Here is a 7,712-nt window from a genome sequence, read left to right on the forward strand (position 1 = left end):
CATGGTTCCATAACAGGTTCTAGCTATGGCTCTTGATATGTTTTGATTAGTTGATGAATGGTTATTGAATGCATAAGATAACAAATGTTATTGAGCCATTATGAGAGGGCAATAAACCTTCTTGATGAATCTCATATAAGTTTCATACCCCTATGTTCAGATAGGAATTAATGCCTTGTAGATTACATGTTCACCATATGTTTGACGAAGTGTTTTTCATGGTTAGGAATCGTTAGGTCAATTTTTGTTCAATTTTTTAATGAATTTTGTTGTCTTAATGTTATTTATCATTCCCTAAAGTATCATTAAGTTCTGGGAAGAGACAAGCCCTGAAAAGGTGGCATTGATTCTGGTTTCACAGGCTCAGAACTAGAAATTATAGGTTGCATTCGCTACCTTGTAGGCTTATGCATTCGGATGGAAGCCTACAATCACATGGATTCCTTATCAAGCAAGCATCTAGGGGCCCATGTCACTAAAAGGGAAATTTGACTCAGGGTTTGGGAACCTAGAGGGGTGTTTTAGCCTCTAAGTGTCTTGTAGCTCATGAGGAAGGTCAGTAAGGTTTCATTTTCTCTACTTCATTTCCTTAAGGTGATCTATGAGGTCGGGCCATATCATAGTAGATCTCAGCTCATGTTAACCCTAGAAGGATGGTGATAGTCAGTAGATATGGGAGGGGTGGTTAGAGGGCAATATCAAAGCAAGTTTCCATTCTCTTTGGGTGATATCTAATACCACAAAATTGTATCATAGGTACTAGGTTAAAACACTTTTACTAGATGGTCGAAATATGTTTTTCATGCATGCATACTAGCTGTCTATGTGATTGTGTGCATGCATTTTGATCGTCATTGTTACAGTTTGTGTCATTGTGATGCTAATGTGTTGGCTAAGATAGAGAAAGAGAAGCAAATTATCAAAGCCAGGTTGCAACACTAGACCTGAGGGTAAGAGAAGATCATCATACAGGCTTGTATGTTGGGCATGAATTTATGATGGTTAATGGTTGTATATGCATTATGGATATATACATTCTTATCATTCTATTGTAGTTATGGTTACATGCATTATAGATGTTATTTAATCAGTGTGGTCATATTCACATGCATTGGATAGTCATGCATGATAGTTAATTTGTTGTTATTTGCATTACAGTGATACACATGATGATTATGGTCATTGCATTTAATATATTGATGTTATATGTATGGTGTTGATATGGATTGGTCTGTGCAGATGGTTATGGTTATGATATTCGGGTATGAGTTGATATACTTGTTTGGTCAATTTAGTGTGTTCTAAATTGCTGATTAAAATGTCAATCTGGGATTCGTAAACTGACGAAGTGAAGTGTACTATATGTACAAGATAACCATTTTCTTAGTCTTTTGTCGTTTTTTAGTTTTTTAGTTTGTTTTTGGATTTATCTTTTACGGATTCCCTAGTGTGTGATGGCGAAAATGAAAGTTAAGTATGGATGGTAATGGTGATTTCTACAGTGATTTTCCAAACTTAAAAGTGTTCAAAAAGAAAGCTCTAAACTAACTGTAATGAAGTCAATTCTTAAAAGGAAGTAAATGTATCAAACAATCAACTAATGACAATGGCCCAGTATCCTTACTGCTGTATGAAAAAGAAAGTAAAAACTGAACTTAAAGCAACTCAAAGACTGAAAGCAAAGCAACTAATTCACACTACTTCAACCCTTCTGATCCTTTACCCTTCAACTCAATCTGCCTTATGGGAAGCAATCATGAACAAGTTAAGCAATATGATATCTAAATTGCAGGAAATTAAATTGCATAAAGGAAACTAATCACACTACTTCAACCCCTGTTCTGATCCTTGACCCTTCAACTCAATTTGCCTTATGGGAAGCAATCATGAACAAGTTAAGCAATATGATATTTAAATTGCAAGAAATTAAATTGCATAAAGGAAACTAATCACACTACTTCAACCCCTATTATGATCCTTGACCCTTCAACTCAATCTGCCTTATGGGAAGCAACCATGAACAAGTTAAGCAATATGATATTTAAATTGCAAGAAAGCAAACTAAATCATACTACAATAAGTAATATTTTGATTCCTTACTAATAGAGTCACTTGACTATAGAAAGAAACCATAAACAAATGAGTAGTATGATGTCTAAGTAGCAGAAAAATAAATAAGCAAAACACAATTTGAAAAATGACAATGCTGGAATTAAACTTCAGAAAATGAAAATCAGCAGGAAGGACAAGATGATCTCATGTCAGTAGTTATCAAAAAAAATATGTAAATCTGCCTGAGCTACCTACAACAAAACCTGTAAAAGAAGCATTGATCAGCTAACAGTTAGAAAAGAAACATAAAGGAAATATAGACAACAATGATCATCATAACAGCACACTATATATACAAGCAATGATTGAAAGAAAATAGTAAATGAAAGCAAGTAGAAACTATACAAGGCTCTGGTGTACAGGGGCCCTCTGCAACCTCGGCTAGTCAACCACTTAATCACAAATCCGATTCAGAAAAAACTGTCTTCTCATGTATTTAAAGTGAAATGTAGTACAGTGGGTGACAACAGCCGAAATTACAATACAAAAGTTAATCCCTTCAGCGTATATCAACGCGTTATTTATAAGAAAAAGATGATGCAACTAATTCCTAGATTTATGCTACTAAGAGACACGTAAATCCCTTGAGCTGAGATCTAGCGTGGTGGTCATGAATTCATGGAGTGGTGGCTGCTTGGTTTAGTTCACGGGCTGCTCTCCAGGTGTGCCAATACCTCCGAAAACTAAGGATCGTGCCCCGCAAACCTTCACGTGGGCAAAACAGAGCCGTGTCACCGCGAAATTCTTCATTTGGCCCTTCCTTTGACCATCGTTGACCACGACTGTTTATGAATGATTTGGCTGATCTGAGGGGACACACCTCATGTACACGTCACGTGCAGCTTACCCATGTGGCTGGTTTCTCCATTGGACACCTGTAGCATAGCCTTTAACAAAATGGCTGCGAAAACTTGGGCTGGCTGCGGAAAGTGACAAGTTTCTGCAGCTGCTTGAACAAAAATCTAAATCAAATAACAGTCATAAGCATAGTTAGGAAACCATTCAATAAGTTCTTTTTAAACTATTATGCAACGACTTGACAGCTTGGTGGACGAAGTAAATGGAAAAAGAAGGCTGAAAGGGTATATAGGGAAGTGCAGGTTTGGGACTCAACATACCCCCACTTGAAGGTGTTGCATGTCCTCATGCAACCAAAATTTAGTCACCCCTTTCTAATCCATATGTTCTGATGCTTCTGTTAGGACATCTAGCCCTCTTTTCTTCTTCTTTGGTGCTACCACCATTCTTGGTTTCCTTATTAGACACCTGAACTCTAGATTAATCAATGCTCTGCTCAACTTTTTGCACCTTTTCTTCAGCTTCTTGTTTTTCTTTTGCCATAGTCCTAAATGGAGCATAGTGTTATCATGAATAATCTTATCTACCTTGCTCTGCTCTTTGAGTGCTTCATTTTCCTGCTTGATATGCCTATTTAGGACTTCTAATTCAAATACCTCTGTTTCAAGGACTGAACTTGTGCATCTAGTGGCAGAGTGGTACTTGGACCTGCAGCTGAATTTTCTAATGATTCCAAGTAGTCATATACTTCTTGTTGATTTGGATCTACTTCAGGTGTCTTTCTTGGACTAAGTTCAAAATCTGGTGGAGGAGGAGGACTGCTCTCCAATTCTGGCCAAGGGCTTTCATCATGTGTAGGACTGATTTCAATGCTTGGTTGAGGATGAGGTGGACTTCTGCCAACTGGAGTTTTCTCAGGTGTCTCTCCACCTAAGTCAATGAATTGGGGCCGTTTTACTTGCATTTTACTCCCTTTTCCTCTCAACCTTGTGCTTCTCCTTAAGTATGGTGGACTAGTACTCTTTTCTTGTATACGCTGTTTTCCTTTTGCCTTTTTCTTTGCTATAGCAGCAGCCTGAAGATGTACTAATATTTCTGACAGTGGTTGATAATCCTCCTCTATGGATTGCTCAGGGGATGGATAGACTTCTTGGATGGTTCTTTTGCCTTTTTCTTTCTTCTGTTTCTTGTCTTTAGCTCTATCTTCTTCTTCTTTTTGGTCAGTTTCTTGAGTTTCTATAGTAGGGGAGTCTTGAACTATAGTGCTCTTTTCTCTCCTCCTACTTTTTCTTGGTGTCCTCAGTGTGCTACTTTCAAAGGCCTCAGATGGCTCTTGGAAGTAGTTTCTTATCAAGAATTGCTCCCATGTATCTTTGTTTTTCCTTAAGTGGTCTTCAATAAGAATTTTTATAAGTCCATGATGGTATAGATGAGGGTCTATATTGCCTATGTGTTTTTGGACTGTAATGCTCATCTTCTTCAAACTCAAGAGCAAGAAATAAGGCAAATTAAGAGTCTGATTTTCTAAGAAATTCATCAGCAGTCTAGCATGGTACATATACATCGAACCGAAGCATCCTTCACAAGTGACAAATTTTTGGATAACTAATAGTAGGCTAGCCCATTCTTCCTTTAATGCATGAACAGGGATTCTTTTAGTAAACATGGTGGTGTCCATACCTGGGTTTCTTAGCATGATTCTCCATGCCTGTTCATCCATGCTTTTATTTTTGAACCATCTCTCACCCTCCTGAGGTAAGCCTGTAGCAGCTGCTACCGTTGTTTCGGTCACTGTAAGCTTCAAATCTCCAATATCCACTTTCTGACCATCAAATGACCGTGCAAAAGCCTTGGTTACTTCTTTCTTATAGCCTTTAAACCTTTGAATGAACCGTAACCACTTAGCTTTCTTCAGTAAATCCTTGGCCTGAGGGTAACCTTCTAAGTATTTTGGTCCTTCTGGCTCTGCCCTGAGTAGTTTTCCCATTTCTTTCCCTATTTCGAATTTCAGCTGAGGATACAATTGCGTATGAGGATTTTAACAGAGGACAGTAGCTTGGTTGCAGGATTTATGGTAAAAGGTAATGGTTGCAATCGATAGCAGGTGATGGGAATGCTTCGGATTCCAGGCAGAACAGAGGATAGACAGTGGTGAACGGGTTTACAACTGAAGTGCGTGTATATGAAAGGAAGGTTTTAAATGAAATGGTAAGTGACCGGTAGTGGAGGCAATATCTTTTTGAATTAACAGCTGCATACGGGAGATCACACGTTTTTAATAGATAGCTGTGGAAAATACGGTGAAGAAGAGCCATAAGGAGATTGGTCACATCTCATGAGCGCAAGTGGCAAATGAAGTGTAGTTAACTTGATTTTAGACCCGAAAAACCCATCATGAGACTGTTAAGAAATGAATGCTTGGTGTATGGAGTAATGTCGTGGGATAGGAGTGGTAATGGAGCTATCATATCGAATCATTGCACATAGTAGAACTTTTCATGGTTTGATAACTATGCATAATCATGACTTTAATTGCTATTTGATAAAAAAAATTGCTCGTACCTTTGGAAAATTTGTCATTTCTTGCCCATAGCTTTTAGCCAACTTTTCTTTCTTAATGTCTTGGAGATGCTCCATGTCTTCATGGTATTTGCTCACTTACACCTGCATTTTCATGATTTTTGTACTAACATTTTGACTGTGTATTTGAAAAACAAAGTGATAGTGGTTGCGGAAATCGTTTTTGGCTGCGGAAACTGCTTCCAGCTACGGAAACTGGGACATCACCCACTTAGCTGAACAAATGTGGTTAGAAAAGAACTAACTGAGTGGAAATAGTTCTGAAAGGAACTTTTATTGATGAAATGAGAATGAAATGAGTGGAATGGAATGAAAATGAAGCAGAGTGAAGTGAAGAGAAAATGTGAATGATATGAAGGTGAAATGAAATGGAAAATGAGGTGGAGTGAAGATGGAAAGAGAAGGAGAGGAGATTTTTTTTTTTTTTAGAAAATATAGAGTGTCAAGTGTCCTTGATTTTCACTCCATATTTTTTGTATAAGACTGCCAATCTATGATTGCTTTTCAGGCTTATACAATTTTCTTTTTTTTTTCTCTTTTTTTTTCTTTTTTTTTTAACTGAAAGAATAAAAGGCTAGGCTAGTGGGGAAGAAAGATTCTTCTCCACCAACCTTATTACAGAATTCTCTTGGAACATCTTGACAAATTCTTCTTTTGAGAGTGGCTTATGATAAATTTTCAATCAGTGGCCATTCACAAGAAAAGAAATCTGAAATTCATCAATGGTCTTGACTCTTACTGCTCCACTATTAAAGACTTTGTCAATTTCATATGGCCCAAGCCAATGGGTCTAAAATTTACCTTTAAAGTCTTTGAACTTGGAACCAAACAGTAATGCCCAATCTCCCTCTTGAAACTTTCTCTCTTTGATGTATCTGTCATGACATTTAGCTCTTTGATGTTGAACTAGATCAGTCTTTAAAATTGCTTCTTGTCTGATTTCATCTAGCTCATTCATCTGCCCAACCTGTGCTTTTGGGCTTCTGATAGATTCATCCCCAACTGGACTTCCATCTTGAAAGTCTTTACTTGAAACTCAATGGGGAGCATGACTTCTTTCCCATAAACAAGTTCATAGGGAGAATGTCCTGTTGTATTCCTCCATGTAGTTCTGTAGGCCCATAAGGCTTCAGGAAGCCTTTCTGCCCAATCTTTTCTGTGTAGATGAACAGCTTTGGTGATGATGCTTTCAAGAACTTTGTTTGTAGACTCCACCTAGCCATTTGCTTGCGGATGGTAAGGAGTAGATTTTTTGTGCTTGATTTTGTATTCTTCCATCAACTTCTCCATCAAGTTAGATGTAAATTGACTTCCCTGATCTGTCACAATTTCTCTTGGGACACCAAAACGAGTAAAAATATCCTCAAAAAGAAATTGAACAACTAAATTTTCAGTGGAAAAAGGCAATGCTTTAGCTTCTACCCATTTAGTGACATAATCAGTGCATACCAATATATACTTTTTCTGTTTATATGGTGGATTAATAGGTCCAATGAAATCTAAAGCCCATTTTTCAAAGGGTTCGATGAGTACATGTGGTTGTAATGGCATTTCATTTGAAAGAGTCGGTCTCCCAACTCTTTGGCAGTTGTCACACCTTCTGACATATTGTTTTGCATCTTTGAAAAGGGAAGGCCAATAATATCCTAAAGAAAGGATTTTATAGGCAGTCCTTTTGTCAGCAAAGTGTCCACCGCATGGTTCATCATGACATGCCATGAGGATGTCAGGCATTTCATCTTCCCGAACACATCTTCTGATCACACAATCTAGCCCTGTTTTAAACAATTCATTAGAAATCCATGAATAACTTGAACTCTCCTGAATAATTTTTCTTTTCTCACCAGGAAATAGATGTGGAGGTAGCTTTCCTGTAGCCAAATAGTTAGCAATATCTGCATACCAAGGAGTCTTAGTAGTTATTGCAAATAAATACTCATCTGGAAACTTATCCTCTACAGGAGAATCTTCATTAGTATTTTGGATTCTAGACAAGAAATCAGCTACTGTATTTTGTTTCCCTGGTCTATCCAACACAGTAATATTAAATTCTTGTAAAAGTAAGAGCCATCTTGTAACTTTGCCATTAGTAACAGGTTTATTCATGAGATATCTAATTGCATAATGATCAGTATGGACAAAAGTTTCATAGCCAGTTATATAGTTTCTAAACTTATTGATTGCATGAACAACAGCTAAGAACTCTTTCTCAGTCACAGTAT

The sequence above is a fragment of the Pinus tabuliformis genome, chromosome Q, assembly GCF_031772625.1.
Source record: "Pinus tabuliformis cultivar Carrire ecotype Pingquan chromosome Q, CPIR1, whole genome shotgun sequence".
NCBI lineage: Eukaryota > Viridiplantae > Streptophyta > Pinopsida > Pinales > Pinaceae > Pinus > Pinus tabuliformis.